At 44.8% G+C, this 17,555-nt stretch overlaps 1 long non-coding RNA gene across 1 annotated transcript; it reads left to right on the top strand.

The window, feature by feature from the left end:
- The first annotated feature begins 417 nt into the window (after positions 1 to 417).
- LOC309361693 lies at positions 418 to 7,468 on the top strand. Its single transcript, XR_014164590.1, has 3 exons — positions 418 to 880; positions 1,626 to 1,731; positions 6,929 to 7,468. It is a non-coding gene; the product is annotated as an uncharacterized lncRNA (long non-coding RNA).
- The last annotated feature ends 10,087 nt before the right edge of the window (positions 7,469 to 17,555 follow it).

The raw sequence follows: 17,555 nt of genomic DNA, 5'->3' as shown, positions 1-17,555 counted from the left end.
GAATTCCCATTTGGGTTAAGGTTAGCTGATTCTTGGGCATACATTTGACAAAACAGGCACTTCGGCTGCATACATAATATGCCTTCAAAACATATTTTAAAAAACATTCCCCCTGCCATCAGGGGCGCTGTAGTTTGTTAAGGGTGATGGGATGTAATGCTATGCAGGGGTGATGATGATGATGATGACCTTATTAAATTTCTATCCTGCCCTTCCTCCCCAAAGGGACGAGGCCAAAAAAACAATCTAGCAGGAAAACAATGTGATTAAAATAAAATTGTAATATATTTAAAACATCTGAAAGGAATTAAGAATATCAAAAAAATAAAAATGGTCATATACCCTCATATGTAATAGTGGATGGATCTAAACACAGGAAAATAAACGCTATAAATAAGTCAGAAATGAGAGGGGAAAATATCTATGGAAAATCTTGTTTTAAAATTTCCTGCTCTCTGTCATCATCTGATATTGCGTGTTTATAGCTCGTTCAAATCACTGTTGCTTTCCTAATGTAGCTGAGTCCAAGTTTCAATGAGGCCAGGATCAATAATATTTCAGCCACCAAATGCCTGGGTGAACAGGAATGCGCTGCTGATTTGCGTCCCCCTGTGTTTCCTGTTGCACTGCTGATTTGTGCCCCCCCCCATTATAATTCAAGCCTTCCATTTCCAATTGCAGTTTTCTGAGGTGATATTTGGAGCTTACATTTGGTGAAGTTGTATTTGCTATTTGTTTTGCGTTTTTTGTTTTGATGCTTTTTTCAGTTAATTTGTTTTTGTGACTGTGTGGATCCCAGTTCAGCTACTGATTGATTGATTGATTGATTGTGTGACTGTGGAAATGAATAAATTCCAAACAATGACTATCATCAGTGCAGGTAAGATTTTTTTTTTTAATTTCTATTTTATCATCTACAATACTGTTTTATTTATTTTATAGTACAGTACATTGTTTATTGCTTTCATTTTATGGATCAATGGTCTCATAAAATAGTAAAACTCATGTTAAATTGCTGTTTCAGGGGTTGTTTTTAAAAGTTTGGAACGGATTAATCCATTTTGCATTACTGTCTATGGGAAAGTGCACCTTGGTTTTGGAACGCTTTGGTTTTGAAACAGACTTCCAGAACTGATTAAGTTTGAGAACTAAGGTAACACTGTAATGAGGGAGATACACACACCACACCTGGGAGGACCAACCAACCGTCACCATTTTACGTGGTAATTACCTGCAAGTTGAGTAATACAATGTGCATCATCTTTATGTATGGAGCTTAGATGAAGCAGCTTCTTCCCATCATGGCTGGCTGCATATTCACCAACATATTACTTCCCCTAAAGAATCCAGGGAACTGTAGTTTATTATGCATGCTGGGAATTGTAGTTCTATGAGAGGTAAACTACAGTTCTTGGGATTCTTTGTGGGAAAGCGTTTTGCTTTAAGTGTATACATAGCCCATAATTTCAATTGATGGTAGCTGCTTGCTCAGCCAAATGCACCTTTCCTGCGTCATGCAGTTTGCTTAGGGTAGTTGCTTTGTATAAATCAATTATTCCGTCAAAGCTACTGCTAGTACTACAAACTAGCTTGTATTAACTTAGATGCCTTTTGTGTCTTTAAAGGAACACGCTGCATTTGACGTATAGCCAGGAAATCTAAAGGAACATCTACGATGAGAGAGAAGCACAACTGCATGAAGGCTGCAATTGCAACCCTGTCTACTTAGAGGTAAGTCACATTGAATTCAATGAATGGGAAACAAACATATTCAGTAAAAAGTAAGCTGATAAAAAGACTAGCAAATAAAGTCAGGAGACAAGCAAATTCTCTACGGTGTTCACAGCTGTTAGTTTCATAGAATTGCCCTTCCAAACAGATGGCAAAAAATGGGGGGTTGATGCCTCCATGTCCTCTAGGCATAACAATTACAAAAATGCAATAGAGGATGCAAGTACAACATCCCTGAAAGATGTGACTACAGATGCTGAAATACCTCCAGTGAAGGATAACTTCCCCCTGCCCCCCTGAGGCAGCTTGTTCCACTGTTGAACAGCTCTTACCATCAGGGAGTTCATGGAGGGTAAGGCTATTGGTGGCTACTAACCTTGATGTCTTTATGTTCTACCTGCACTGTTGGAGGCAGTAATGCTTCTGAATACCATTTGGCGGAAACTGCAGGAGGGGAGAGGGCTCTTGTGCTCAGGTCCTGCCTGCAAGTTCCCAGAAGCATCTGGCTGGACACTAGGGGAGTGGAGTGCATAGACAGTAACCCATTTGTAGCACAATAGTTTAATTTTTCTCAGTCTGGACTCATTAATGCTCTTCCTCAACATGCTGCTTTCCGTCTAGATTGATGGGTGTGGTTGTTGGATATCCATTTGATTAGGTTATCCATGCCTTTACGCCCCCTGCACATGCCCAGGTGAATAAAGATGGAAGTGGTCATTACAATCTTGGTGTACATCCACCCACGATGTCATTGGGCAGAACTGCCTGCATCTGCTTTCAAATGAACGCACTAAGGGGCAATGCAGAATTAATTTGAAATGAGCTTTCATTCTCAGAATAAAAGCAGCTTCTCAGGAAATGCTTTTTAGGGGCAAAAATATGCGGCGAAACTAGCTTGGCCAGAGCTGTTTGGCAGTGGAACAGACTCCCACAAGAGGTGATGGACTCTTCTTCCATGGAGGTTTGTACACTGAGGTTGGATGGCCATCTATCATGGATGCTTTAACTGCTATTCCTGCATTGCACGGGGTTGGACTAGAGGACTATGATTGGACTATGATTCTATGGGTGTGGGCTATATAAGGGGTGAAGTGCTGCATCTCAATGGATTCTAGAATAAAATGTCATGTCTGCCCAGTCTAGGATGCATCAGGGTTCTTCTTATGTTTTAAATATTCGTTTTTTGTTAGGAAGTTACTCCTAATAAAGTTCGTAAAAATATCTTGCCCTTCTATTTCCACACATAGGTTCTAGACCTGCCCTCTGGAACAACAGAGAACAAGCCGGCTACATCTTCTATATGACAGCAGCCCTTCAGATATTTGAAGGTTGCTCTCTTGTCTCCCCTTAATTTTCTCTTCTCCGTTCATAGATTTTATGTTGGGGTTACATTCCAGGCCCCCATGTGCATAAGTGAAATGCACGTAAGTGGGGAGCTCCCTGCAGTACATATAGCTTCCTGTCCAACAGCTGTTGTGCAGGGTAGCATGGCAGCAAGAACTACTGCATGCCCATAGGCGCCGACTCCATGGGGCCTGAGGGGGCCCGAGCCCCCTCAAAAATTTTATTGGGGGGGCGGAGCCCCCCCAATAATTAAAAAATTTGTCGCGCGCCTTGGCTCCCTTGTCGCGCGCCTTGGCTCCCGCGGCCGGCGAGGGGAGCCCGGGCCGCGCGCGGCTGCTGCTGCCGCCGCCGTTTGTGGTCATGGCGGAGCTGCCGCCTAGGGAGGAGGGGAGAGGGGGCTGGCGGGGGGGCAGGCGGTGAAGGGGGCTTGGCTGCGCTCTCTCTCTCTCTCTCTCTCTCTCTCTCTCTCTCTCTCTCTCGGGCTCTCTCTCTCTCTCGGGCTCTCTCTCTCTCGCTCTCTCTCTCTCGCTCTCTCTCTCTCGGGCTCTCTCTCTCTCGCTCTCTCTCTCTCGCTCTCTCTCTCTCGGGCTCTCTCTCTCTCGTGCTCTCTCGCTCTCGCTCTCTCTCTCTCGCGCTCTCTCTCTCGGGCTCTCGCTCTCGCTCTCTCGCTCTCGCTCTCTCGGGCTCTTCCCGCCCAGGGCTTGTGAGCATCTGCTCTGAGAGGAAGATGGAGGTGACTTCCCTTAAAGGTCATGGAATCATAGAGGTGGAAGGGACCCAAAGGTCATCCAGTCCAACCCCCAGCAATTCAGGACTCACAGCTAAAGCATCCCTGGCAGATGCCCTCCCCCCGACCTCTCCCTAAAAGCCCCTTCCCCTGTCTGACTGCTCTCACCACCAGAAAGGCCTTCCTAATGTTTTGTGGGAATCTCATTAAGCCTACAGAGCTATATATGCAAATGGATCTACTTATTCTTTCCCTTGAAGATACATTGATTCGTTTGTTACTGTGGTTTCGATCAATACTTTCCAAAGATCTTTACATTTGTCCATGCATGATCTTTGTCTGAAAGCTCATGGGTTGCAGGAGTTGTCATAGGAGGTTATATTTTTGTCCTTCCAACTGTTATGGAATGTACCCTTTCAACTTGACAGATCAGGGAAGTTACCTAGATAAAATCCTGTAACACAATGTATCAGCCTTAATCATTTTGCAGATGTTAAGGGGGGGCAGAGCCTGCAGCCACCATCCCTTTCCGGTGGGGAGGGGGCAGAGGAAAGACAGGAAGCTTTTCCCTGCAGAGTTAGACCCCTTGGCTGCGTGGCCCTCAGGTCCCTTCAAACTCCTGGGCGTTTTGCTGGTGGGGGGCTGCGTGGGGGCCTGGGCGATGTCAGAAGAGGAAGCTTGCAGGCCTGGTTGTCTGTTGGGGGCAGCAGGAAGAGGCGGAGGGCAGGATGTGCAGCCCCTGCCTGGCTTTCCTGTGGGACCAAGGAAGCGGCTGGGGGGGGGGACTTGGCCGCTGGCCTTTGTTGCGGAGGTGGCAGTGTGGGAACGCCAGTCCCAAGGGCAGCCTCTGGGGTCTGGGTGCTGCTGCCTGTCTCTTGCCATGGACTTGGCGGGGGGGGGGCTGTGCTATTGGGCTGGCAGAGACTTAACGGGGGGCTGCCTCTCCCAGCCAAAGCTGACCCACAAAATTGCAACCCAGTATGTGTGTTTGTGTGGGGGGGGAACCAGCCTGCGCAGGGTAAGCCCCGATGGGGCTCCTGGGCTCCTTCTGATGCATGAACATTGGAGGTTGTCCTTTACAGCTCAGCTCCCCAAGGGGCTCAAAGCCTCCCAAGTCCATTATCAGTCGGAGACGAATGAGTGGAAGCTGGAAGAAAGGGGGAATCTTTATTTTTCTGTTGAAACAGAGCTCTCCTTCCCACTGACATTTGCAAGGAGGGGAGGACCCCAAACAAAGGTGTGCAGCAGCTTTGAAAGACTTTTCCGGCTCAACATCAGGAAGAGCTTTCTGACAATAAGAGCTGTTCAGACGGTCTCTGCTCCCTGGGAGAGGCTAGGTGGCCATCTGTCAGGGATGCTTGAGCTAAGATTCCTGCATTGCAGGGGGTTGGACTAGATGACCTTGGGGTCCCTTCTGTCTCTATGATTCTATGATTAGCATAATACAAGCATCTCAGGAAGAGGCATCTACCAACAGAAATCCAAGAGTGTGGCTTCTCTCCTGTCTGTCAAGGGACCTGCAGATGCTGATTGCCTTACTTGGCCAGTTCCTTAGGACTGGTACATACAGTCATACCTCGGGTTACAGATGCTTCAGCTTAAGCATTTTCAGGTTATGGATGCACTGAAACCCAGAAGTACCGGAATGGGTTACTTCCAGGTTTCGGCACTTGTGCATGCGCAGAAGCGCTAAATCACAACCTGTGTGTGCGCAGACGCAGCAATGTGAGTTGCGAACACTGCGGGTTGCGAACGTGCCTCCCACATGGATCACGTTCGCAACCCGAGCGTCCACTGTACCTTGGTTCTCGAACAGAATGCATTCCGGGAGTCCATTCGACTCCCGGAACCATTTGAAAACCAGAGTGCGGCTTCTGCCAGAGGAGCCCCCTGCAGCCAATCGGAAGCCGCACTGGATGTTCGCCCTCCAAAAATCATTTGAAAACCAGAACACTCACTTCTGGGTTTCGATTGTTCAGAAGCCGATTTGTTTGGGAGCCAAGGTGCTCGGCTTCTCAGGTACAACCGAACCTGAGTCCTTGGGGGCACCGCCTCCCCGGGCGGGAACGCTGCGGGTGCGCGAGGGAGGAGGGCGGCCCCCGGGGGCTGGGAGAGCCGGGCTGCCGTGGCCAAGAGGGCTGCTCTGCTGGGCGCCGCTGACATTGGAACTTAGAAAACTTCCCGGGGCAGGACCCCGGTATGGGCCCCCCCAATATTTTTTATAAGTCGGTGCCCCTGTGCATGCCATTTTGTAGCTATTGGAGTCTCTTTTTTCTGGATGTTTGGCTCACTGATGTCCTCTTCAGGCTCTTCAGACAGGTCTCCTTATGAGCCACAATGTACTTTCCAGCTCTCTCCCACCATTTCTGGTTAGAATTTTTTTCATTTTTAATTATGTCCAAGCACCGCGCGTATACGTGGTCACGTGCGAGCTGATGACATGTAAGTGTGGGGATGCCTGTACTCTCATTTTAAAATGCACAATTTGTGTTCGTGTAGGCTGTGTATTTTTCCTTTTCTCTCTGCTGTGCCTGTCTTTAGAATCCTGTGCTGCATATAAAATTGTGTATATTACCCCCAAAACTGCACCAATTTCAAGAGGACTTAAAAAATAACAATTGGCAAACTGATAAGAAAATGTGAGGAACTAAGATAAAGATTGGAAAAATGAGAAAGTGGGAGAAACAAGAATTAACTGATTTGCCAATCTCTGTCCAAGAGGAAGGCCTGAGCTCAACAGCCGAGCATCAGTTTCCCACGCAGAAGGTCCCAGGTTCAGTTCTTGGCATCTCCAGGTGAGACTGTGAATGTCCCCCATCTGAACCCCTGGAGAGCTGCTGCCTGTCAGTGGGACAATGCTGAGCTAGAGGAATTGATTGTCAGACTTAAATATAAGGCAGCTCCCTATGTTTCCAAAGCAGCACCTTGTCAGCCTGCCAGCACTCTCTGACTTATCCAGATCCAAGGCTTTGCAGCTGGCGCATATTTTAATGCCAAATGACTGGCACCATTGATGTTGGAACACATAGTCTCTTGGTGCCCACACTGCTTGCACATTCATTTCAGTATGTCGCACTGTGTAACTACTTTTTGCTGTTGTTGCAGCTTAAGTTTATATCTCCCCAGAGGTATTTACCCCACTCCCAGAATTCACACAGAGGAGAATGTGGGTCCCCTTTGCCAAGCAGCCGTCCGCCTGATAAAATTAAGAAGAAAAACAACAGAAAGAGAAGCAGGGAGACCTCCTGTTAATTTACTGCCCTGAAACAGTCAATTAGAGACTTGCCAAACTGTCTGGCATTCGTTCCAAGTCCTTTGAAATGCCAACCCCCAAATGAAAGATGGAGGAGAGGATATTGCCTGGCTCTTTCCAAGAATTGGCCCAAACAGCAACCACAATGTGTCAACTTGCGAGCTGGGGCTAGTTTTGCTGATAGCAGAAATAAACGCCTGTTGTTTGTCAGAAATTGGGTTCAATTTTCCCAACAATAGTGTTGCTTCCCATGCTACACTAGTCTCACATGCTACTTCCAGAAGTGTCTGGAATTTAGCAATGCTCTGTGTTCATTCTCTCTCTCTCTCTCTCTCTCTCTCTCTCTCTCTCTCTCTCTCTCTCTCTCACACACACACACACACACACACACACACACACACAGCCTGAATCTCTAATTGAAGTCTTGAGGGAATATTTGGATAGCTCAGTCTCCATTGGATAGCTCAGCTGGTGGACCATGAGACTCTTAATCTCAGGATTATGGGATTGAGACCCACATTGGGCAAAAAGACTCCTGCATTGCAGGGGGTTAAACTAGATGACCCTTGTGGTCCCTTCTAACTCTACAATTCTATAAGAGTCTATGAATCCACAGCTAGAGTGAAATAGCCCAACGACACTGACATCTGCCAAGGACAGTAAAAGAGGTGGAGAATGGTAATAACTTAGTGGAAGAGCATCTGCTTTGTATTCAGAAGGTCACAGGTTCAACCCCAAACATCTCCCAAGTGGGGCTAGGAGTGTCCCCTGCCTGGAACCTCGGAGAGCTGCTGCCAGTCAGTGTAGATGACATTGGGACCATTGGACCAATTGGTCTGACTTAATAAAAAGAACCTTCCTATGTTAATTTGTGAGTCTCAGAGCTGAGGGTAAAGGAAAAAGTTGGCCAGGTGGAGCAAGCAGAAAAAGGACAGACAGCTGTTGGGTCAGCAATCTCAGGCAAATAGACTAGTCAAAAAATTAAGCAGCTGCAAAGGCCTGTCACATAAAAAGGCATTCAAGAGATGCATGGAAGTCAAAAGTGGTGGTTCTTACTGAATCTCTGGAGGAAGAGTCCTCCAGGGCATGAGACCAGTGGCACCAAATGCTGGACTTCTGGTTGAGGCCAGTCTGGTTTCTGTAACATGGGAGACAACTAACACTGTTCCTCTAGATGATTTCAGCCATTGGGCTGGGATATAAGAGCTCAGGCAGTCAACAGCAACAACAATTTTTTTATTATTTGTACCCCGCCCATATGGCTGGGTTTCCCCAGCCACTCTGGGCAGCTCCCAACAGAGGACTAAAAACAGAATAAAACATCAAACATTAAAAACTTCCAAATACAGGGCTGCCTTCAGATGTCTTCTAAAAGTTGTCTAGTTCCTTATCTCCTTGACACCTGCTGGGAGGGTGTTCCAGAGGGTGGTCAGCACTACCGAGAAGGCCCTCTGGTTCCTTGTAACCTCACTTGTCGCAGGCAGGGAACCACCAGAAGGCCCTCAGAGCTCTAAGTGTCTGGGCTGAGCAATGGGGGTGGAAACGCTCCTTCAGGTATACAGGACCAAGGCCATTTAGGGCTTTAAAGGTCAGCACCAACACTTTGAACCGGTGTTATATGGTCTCAGCCACAGCTCCCAGTTACCTTAAGACTCTTCTAAAAACACAAGTAGAGAAAAAACAGACCTTGTAAGAGTCAGGGAGCGATTGGAATATTTCTGCTGCCCTGTAGAAGTGTAGATATTCAATTACTTTAATATGAGCGGAGATTATTCTAAGATTAACAGTAATCATGAGCATTGGCATAGGGGAGCAGATGATGCCTGTACCATGGAATTTGTTACACACTTGGGCTTCAGAGTGATTGATTTTATTCAGCCATGATATGCACTTGTAAAAGTAGGCTTTTTCTGTCCATTGATCCCATGGGGAGCAAGCGTTTAATGTCAACGCTGAATGTTAATGTACAATTAAAACCAAAACAAAATCGATATTCCTAGCGGGGAGGGAGAGAATGGGTTGCCATTCATAGGCTGCCTTGCTCATGAGATTCCCGCCCTGGTTCATGAAACTGCTCCAGTCTGAATGGTCTGTGAACTGCAGCTGTCATTTTTAAAAGGTTTTGGACACACTGATGTTTATTGTAGTTTAAACCCCCCTTTCTTTCTTTTAGTGGTGGGCTTTAAAACATTTACTGCCAATAATTTGGAGAATGGTGTGGGTTCTTTATATGTTAAGATTTATTACAGTCAGGAAACAAGTGTGTGTTAAACAGTCTCTAACCTTTCTTTAATAGCAATCCTTAAGCCAGGCCTGTACATCTTGGGTGACTCATAAGCCATTTGTTTCTATTGTAGGATACTTCAACATAGCCCTGTTTATTGTATGATGCAGGCACTGGCCTCAGGCCAGGCCAGGCCGTATGTAGGGCTCAGGCTTTTCCATAAGGGGACAGAGCTTTGATGTTGCTTCAGCAACAGTGAGCTTAGGTCCTATATGCATTATGCATTGAAAGCACAATGATGCCACAGTCATGGCTTACCCCAAGGAATCCTGGGAACTGAAGTTTGTTAAGGGTGCTGAGAGTGCTTAGGAAACCTTCTCAGAGCTACACTTCCCAGGCTGGTTTAATGGTCCATCCCTCATAATAATAATAATAATAATAATAATAATAATAATAATAATACCTTTATTGTCATTGTACAACCTTCTTCCCAGGAAATTCTGGGAATTGTAACTCTGTGGTGGAAAGAGAAGCCTGTTGTCAGGAATGGAAATCAGTCCAGTATTCATTTTCATCGTGGGGTTGTTGTTTTTGAGTTTCCAAACAATATGTAATTAACTGCCCACTCCCATTGTTTTGAAGTTTCCTTTACACCAAAATGAATGTAGACTACATACATTGCACAAGTAGTTATGCAACTCATGCTAAATAGCAGAGAGCAAGATGAATAACAAAGTATTTGATGGAAAGCGAACAGCAGCAGAACAGAAACAGGGGCGATTGTGGCAAATACAAGTTAGAATGGAAATTGCTGCCCTCTTACATTCTTCATTGTCACTGAGCACTCTGTAACCTTGCTCCTGCCAACCTCATTTTGCTTAAGTTCTTTTCAGGCTGGTGCTCACCCAACTTAAAGAAAACATTTTAAGCAGAATGAATGAATGACTCAACCAATTTGAGCAGAAGTCATATTGCATCATCAATAAATTGAAACATCATAGTTCAAGACTCCATTCATTCTCCGGTGCATTAGTCCTCCTATTTAGGAGAAGTCTTGAAATGTGAGAGCTTTTGCCATCAAACTCTGTTTTTCTTCACTTGATTCATCTTTTGTCTCCTCTGTGCCAATTATTTCTAACCAAGAACTGACAACCTCTTGTCATTCATTGTTCCTTCCTTCCCACATCTGCTCTCAGCATTGACAAAATGTTGAGGGGGTTTTTTCAGACCCGCATTGATAATTTGACTGACAATAGTTTATAATCTTGTAATAATCTCACTGCAGGATCTGTCAAATGAATGATCCTAGTTGAGAGCAGGGGGGAGGGATTGAAATTTAATTATAAGATACATGTTTGATATTAGGAAAGGATAAAAGTGATTCTTAGTTTTTATTTGCAGAAGAAGAAGGTGCCTTAATTTCCTCCTTTTGGCTGCTGAGTGAAACTGAAAAAAAAATGTAAAAGGAGAAAACTATGTTCTTTACATCCAGTGTTCTAGCCCAGTGGTTCCCAATGGTTTACTTGAAAATTGCTGAGAGTCTTGGTGGTAGGGTTGCCATATTTTAAAGAGCAAAAAAGAAGACGCTAGGATGGCCATTCAAAGCAAATAAATGCAACATGTCTCAAATTTTCCCCTGATAAAGAGGACGTGTCCTGGGGAAAAAAAGAGGACACATGGCAACCCTACTTGGTGGACTACTTAATGATTTTTCTTCCTGCTGTAGCAACTGTAATTCCATAGAACTCAAATTTTAATACAAGAAATACCTCGGGTTAAGTACTTAATTCATTCCGGAGGTCTGTTCTTAACCTGAAACTGTTCTTAACCTGAAGCACCACTTTAGCTAATGGGGCCTCCTGCTGCTGCCGCGCCACTGGACCTCAATTTCTGTTCTTATCCTGAAGCAAAGTTCTTAACCTGAAGCACTATTTCTGGGTTAGTGGAGTCTGTAACCTGAAGTGTATGTAACCTTAAGCATATGTAACCTGAGGTACCACTGTACAAGAAATAAATGCGATTAAAATGTGATTAAAAATCAATACTGTATGAATATTCCGTGTGATGGAAGTGCTGTTTCTCATCTTCATGCCATGGATCACCTGAATTAAATCCATGGACCACTGGTGGAGCCCACAGATTGCAAACCCCTAAGTCTATATAAATGAAGAGAGTTGCCTTATCCTGAGGCTATTGGTACCTCTAGCTCAATATTGTCTTCTAGATGAGTGAGGGAAAGAATATGGTGTTCACATGTGGCTCCATAAAATGAAATATGTGTCATTTTCTGTTGAGTGCACTTCTCTGAAGTTGTTTGGCTTTGTGGGTCCTTGCTGATAAAACTGTACTTTTTGACCGTCAATCACAGAGAGTTCTCTTTAGCCCCTGACCCAATGAAATCCTAGAGGCATAAACCACAACTGGGATAAAGCAAAGGGAACCACACAAGAATATAGTTAGGGATTGGGGTGTGTGCAAATATGGCTGCCTTCCTCTGGCATTGGTATGACCCTGGTGCCTGCATCATGGTTTGCTCTAACCCAATATATACATGATATGCATGATCCATATACATGGATAGTTTCACACCCAACACTGAATATTTTGGACTCCCATCAGTTCTGGCCAACAGGGATGCTAGGATTTGTAGTCCACAACATCGGGAGTGCACCAAACAATGGAAGTCACTAAGAAGTGTTAGAGAAAATCAAAGTGCAGCGGCAGAAATAAGGAATCTGTGGCTCTCCAAATATTGTTGTACTATAGCCCCCACCAGCCCCATCCAGGATAGCCAGTGGTCAGAGATGATGAGAGTCATGGTCCAGCAACATCTCAGCATCCATGGTTCCCCATACCTGGACTATGAAAAGGAGTTGCAGTTATAGTGGGCAGAAAGTCTTGTTCAATAACAGAAGTCACTTGGGGCTTCCACCATTGGGCTTATGCCTACAATCAAGACAATAACAAAAAGTTACCTTGTGGTACCTTTTCCATGTCAATATGGAGAGATGAACTGTCTTGTCAAAATACCATATGGGAAATCGGAAGCATGAAAATGTAAAATTCTCCGCACCACTAGGTGGCATCATAAACAAGCAGCTTAAGAACACAGGAACTGGACTTAACACTGAATTGTGTGGGATATTCAGTCCTATATAACCAACATGCTTAACTCTAATTAATGCATGAAGGAGTTAAGACCAGTGGTGGATCTTGGGGTCTCAAATATTAGCAGTGTCCCGTTCAGTGCCCAAATTTGGTGCCCCCGCCTCTATCCTTCAATTCTACATAATAGTTGTGGAACCCCCTCTGGCGCTCCCGAGTCTCTACACCCGGTGTGACTGAACTGGTCACGCTCCCCTAAATCCATCTGTTAGGACAATAGAGTATGTGGTCCTGTCAGGCTTAGCAAGGCCACACGCCCGCATCTTGGGAGAAAGGGTTACTCTCTCTTCCACCCTACCAATAAGGAGGTCCAAGCTGGATGCCCCAAGCTTAGACCATGTGGCTTAATCAGGCCATCTTTGTGTCTCTATACAAATAATTTAAAAACATTTACCACTTTTGGAACCTAAGTTATACTGCCTGTCTTTTGTAGCTGCTGTATGAGAAAGACCTTTACTCTAACCTTTGAAGTGTTTTAAGTAAACTATTTTTAACTTGCCAAATGTGTGGCTTCTTTCTATGCTAAGAGAAGAGGGGAACTTTGGAAGCAACTTAGAAGGGGATATTTTGAAGGTCTTACTGCTCATATTTCCACACTTTACTTTGCTGCATATTTTGTGATTTTAAATTTCTGCTGGTGTTCTCTCACCAAAGAGTACTTGCTATAAACCTAGATCTTGGCATCCAGGAATTGTCCTTTTTATACCTAGTGCAGTGGTACCTTGGTTCTCGAACTTAATCCATTCCGGGAGTCGGTTCGACTCCCAAAGCCATTCAGAAACCAAGGCATGGTTTCTGATTTCCTGCAGGAGCTTTCTGCACTCAAGTGAAAGCTGCGTCAGACTTCAGCTTCCGAAAAACGTCTGCAAACCGGGACAAACTGTTTGATTTGTTCAACAACTAAGCCATTCAAGAACCAAGGTATCACTGTATATATAAACGCCTTTTAAACAAAATACAAAAAATTAACAAATTGCTCTCCATGGAAGTATCTCCCCCAGTCCTTCCTGGAGATGTTGGGGGGTGACACCTCAATCCTTCTCCATTCAAAGCATGTGCTCTATCTATTGATTGCATTGATATCTGACCTTTTACTGTTATTATTTTGTTTGGCCAACAGCTTAGATTGCTTTAAAAGAGAATTGGACAAATTCACGGAGGACAAATCTATCAATGGCTACTAGTCATGAAGGCTGTGCTCTGCCTCTGAGGTCAAAGGCAGTAATGCTTCTCAATACCCGTTGCTGGATCTCTTAGGAGGGGAGAGCACTCTTGTGCTCGGTTCCTGCTTCAGGGTTTTTTATAGATACCTTGTTAGCCACAAGATGCTGGACCAAATGAGTCATGGCCCTGATCCGGAATGCTCTTCTTATGCTGCTATGCATTGTACTGTTCTTTACTATTCTGTGGTTTACTGTTAGCTTCTTTGAGCATCATTTTGGGGGAAGGCAGGGTACAAATGGAACAAAACCATTGACGGCTTAAGGCAACCTTCCCCAATCTGATACCCTCCAGATGTTTTGGATGACAGCTCCCATCATCCCTGGCCATTAGTCATGCTGTGTGTGACTGATGGGCATCAGAGACCAACAACATCGAGAGTACACAAGATTCTAGAAGTTTGGCCTAAGGCTACCATCACCAGCCTTGCACAACCATTAGATGCACACTACTTACATTTGTACACATGTAGTCTCTCGCTCTCACACACATCTGGAATGGTAGTGTGAAATTGCAGCTGTTTATTAACTAAGGACACTGGTCTGTACACCAGCAAGTCCTGAAAGTCTGAAATAAATTCAGTGAAACCAGAATATTATTTTTGCCCCCTTCTCTGAAATTTGGTCCACTCCTTCCTTTCTTGAGTTTCTCCGTCACACAGCACCTCTAGGTATGAAAGAATAGGAGGGCAGTGAGTTGTGACTCTTCTCTTGAACCCAGAGATGAAGTGGGCCGTCCCTGAGTCTGTTCCAAGTAAGAGAAGTTTATCTGAATCAGATAAATAGGCTCCTTTTGAAATGTGAGGTGCCTTTATGTTGGCGATGAAGCAGCCTCTTCTTTTCCCTCTTCAGACGAAACTTGCTCTCTGTCTGAGCACTCTATGCAGAAACCTTGGGAGAACAATTATTTGCTATCTTAAGATATCATGACACACATCCTGGATACAATAACCAGGAAGCTCATACAAAAAGATGAAGAAACAGGCATAAATGCCTCCTGTATCCTCCTTTTCAATCTCTCCAGCTCTGAGCTGAGTTTTCTTCATGGTTCTTGCACATGCAGAGTTCTGAACTGATTTCCCCTATCTCAGGAATAGTGAGCATGCTCTGTATGGAAGGAGGCCCCAGGTTCAATTTTGGGTATCTCCAGATAAGACTGAGAAATAATGATAAAGTGGGTTTCCTGCATAAGCAGGGGGTTGGAGTAGATGACCTCAGAGGTCCCTTTCAACTCTCCGATTCCTGTTTAAAACACTGGACAGCTACTGCCAGTCAGAGTGGGACAATACTGAGCTGGATGGATGAATGGTCAAACTCTGTACACAGCAGTTTCCTCTGTTTCTTTGTCTTAAAAGCTGAGTGGCGAGAGCATCTGCTTTGCATGCAGAAAGTACCAGGTTCAATCCCTGGTATCTCCAAGTAGGGCTGGAAATATCTCCCATCTACAACCCTGGAGAGCCTCAGCCAATTAGAATAGGAATTGCTGAGTTAGTTGGACCGATGATATGATTTAATTTAAAGCAACTTCTGGTGTTCCTCATAGTAACTCTCCCTGTCATGGGCAGGCCATTTAGCTGCCATCCCTGTTTATCTTCTAAAACAGCAGGGAGGGACCTCCAGCTTGAAGACCAAATTAGGTCTGGCAGGGGTCCTAATTTGACCCATGAGGCCGTTTCCCCCAAACCATGTCCATTTGATATCATATGTGTTGCTGTGTTTGATATAAGAATATAATAAGAGCCTGGTGGATCAGGCCAAGGGTGCATCTACTCTAGCATCTGGCCGACTAGATGCCCCAGGAAGCTCGCTCATAACGATGCAGCTTCAAAGGAAGTGATGGAAGCTTAAAGAGTGCTCCCAATTGTTTATTGGCAAGTATGGCTTGCTGACAGCACCAATCAGCTGATTGGCTCTGACAGCAAGCTCTTCTGAAGTTGTCTATTTGTAGATGTGGTTTCGATTCAAAGCACATTTGTAGTTGGGCATTTTCTCTCTTTGTAGACAGCTTTCGCAGTCTGCAGAAAGAAAAGTGTCCATTTGCAGGTGTAATTTGAATTTAAATGCCCTCAAATGGACAAAGCAGGGCTCACTGTCAATGACAATCAGTTGATCACCACCTACTGCAGGCCTTGTTGAAGTTATCACCTAACATCATAGTGACTTCAGGGGACTGGCAGGTGGGCAGCCCCACTCACATATCAAAGTGGCCCAGAGGGGGTGGGAGACGGGAGGATCTGACTTGCAGAGACTGAAAAGGTTGCCCAATCCCTGTTCTAGGACTGCATCTCACCACATGATCCTTCTCACACAGGAAGCCTTGCTTTGTTCCAAGAGAATTTGTGGGCTGGTGAGACAAGATGTTCTGTTGTATCACCCAGTTTATAGAAATCCTTCACCTGGAAGCCTTACCTAATTCCTTCTTGGCCTCTCTACATCTGGTGGCCTCTCTACATCTTGTTCCACCTTGTACGTACTAGTTGTTAGCTTTTAGTTACATGCCGTCTAGTTTACTGTTTGTAAGGAATAGCATGGTCTTCACAGAAGCATGTCCCATTTGAATTCAACAGTTGGGTGTAGAATTGCACATTAAGCCATCTCAGTTTCTTTGCTGCTCAATTTTCATAGTTCAATTGCTTTAAAAATCCCTCTATATATTTTATTTCTTGATTCTTGAAGGGTATAATCCTTTGGTCTCTTTGTGGTCCTGCAGGTGGTAGGGACCCCAGAAGTCACAGGGCATAGCAGATTTCCTCTCCATGGGTGAAGAAGAAGACCTGCCCTCAGAGGGGGAGAGCCATCCCTCAAAGCCCCATCCCAGTCACAGTGCAAAGAATATTTGCTGGGACTTCCTTATCATTGGAACATTGTCTCCCAGATCTTATACAGAGCCCAGACCAAGCAGGGTTCCACATCATGCATAAGTTGCTTGCGATTTTTCAGATATACCTTCTGTCCACCATGAAAACAAAATGGCCATACCAATATGGACCTCACTCTGATGCAGGAAATGCATTTTTATGACAGAACTGCTAGATTCAGTGATTGCACAGCAATCTATCCAACAGTGAGACTGCTGGTGAAGGGGAACGTAGATGTCATTGCACTCCAACTCCCATAGCAAGGCTGGTGGGGTTCACCAGAGGCTGGGAGATAATAAATCAGATAGGTTAACTCAGATGGGTTATCAGATGGGTGAACTCAGCAGGGTGATTAGAATTCAAGTTTTAAAAAGGCAAGCTTTAGAGTACTTGATTTGTGTTTCTTGCCCTATTATCTGGCTCCTGAGGTGCAGGTATCATTATGGAGAGATCTGCTTGGTGAATAAGCTGTAACTTCATATGGCATTTCACTTTTGTCATGTGAATGATAATCTGTACTCCATGTTTTTGTACCCTTTTCTTTTTGTTTATTGTTTACTGAAAATCAGCAGAAGGCATATGGGAGTTGGAGCCCAACAGCTGTTGGAGGGCCACAGGGCTGGATCTGGTCCTTGCTGTTAGCAGAGACTGAATGTTGAAAATCAGTGGTGGGCTGTGGGTGTTAGGACTAAAATAGTGGTTCTAGTCATCTCAGAAATTTGCAGCAACTAAGAAAACCCAGCTTTCCCACTTTGCAATTTCACTTTCAAATACGTTTGATCATGTATTGCTAAGAAGGCAGAGTGTTTGTAGTAGTTGCATGCCACTCTTAATTAAAAGAAAATGTTACTTCCATAGCACCTTTTGAGAGAGGATATCCTGGTGAATCCCATTAGATGTGCTAATGAATTTGCACTCTCTGCAACCCTGTGGGATGTGGTAACAGTTTTATTTACTAAGACAGGCATCAGCCATTGAGATGTGATGCTCAAGGCCAGGATCACTGGTGTGAAATCAAAGTAATGCCAGGAAG

The sequence above is a fragment of the Podarcis melisellensis genome (genome assembly GCF_964234715.1).
Source record: "Podarcis melisellensis genome assembly, chromosome: Z".
In the NCBI taxonomy this organism is placed as follows: Eukaryota; Metazoa; Chordata; class Lepidosauria; order Squamata; family Lacertidae; genus Podarcis; species Podarcis melisellensis.
The sequence above is the reverse complement of the archived record's forward strand: the minus strand, read 5'-3'. Positions and strand labels throughout refer to the sequence as shown.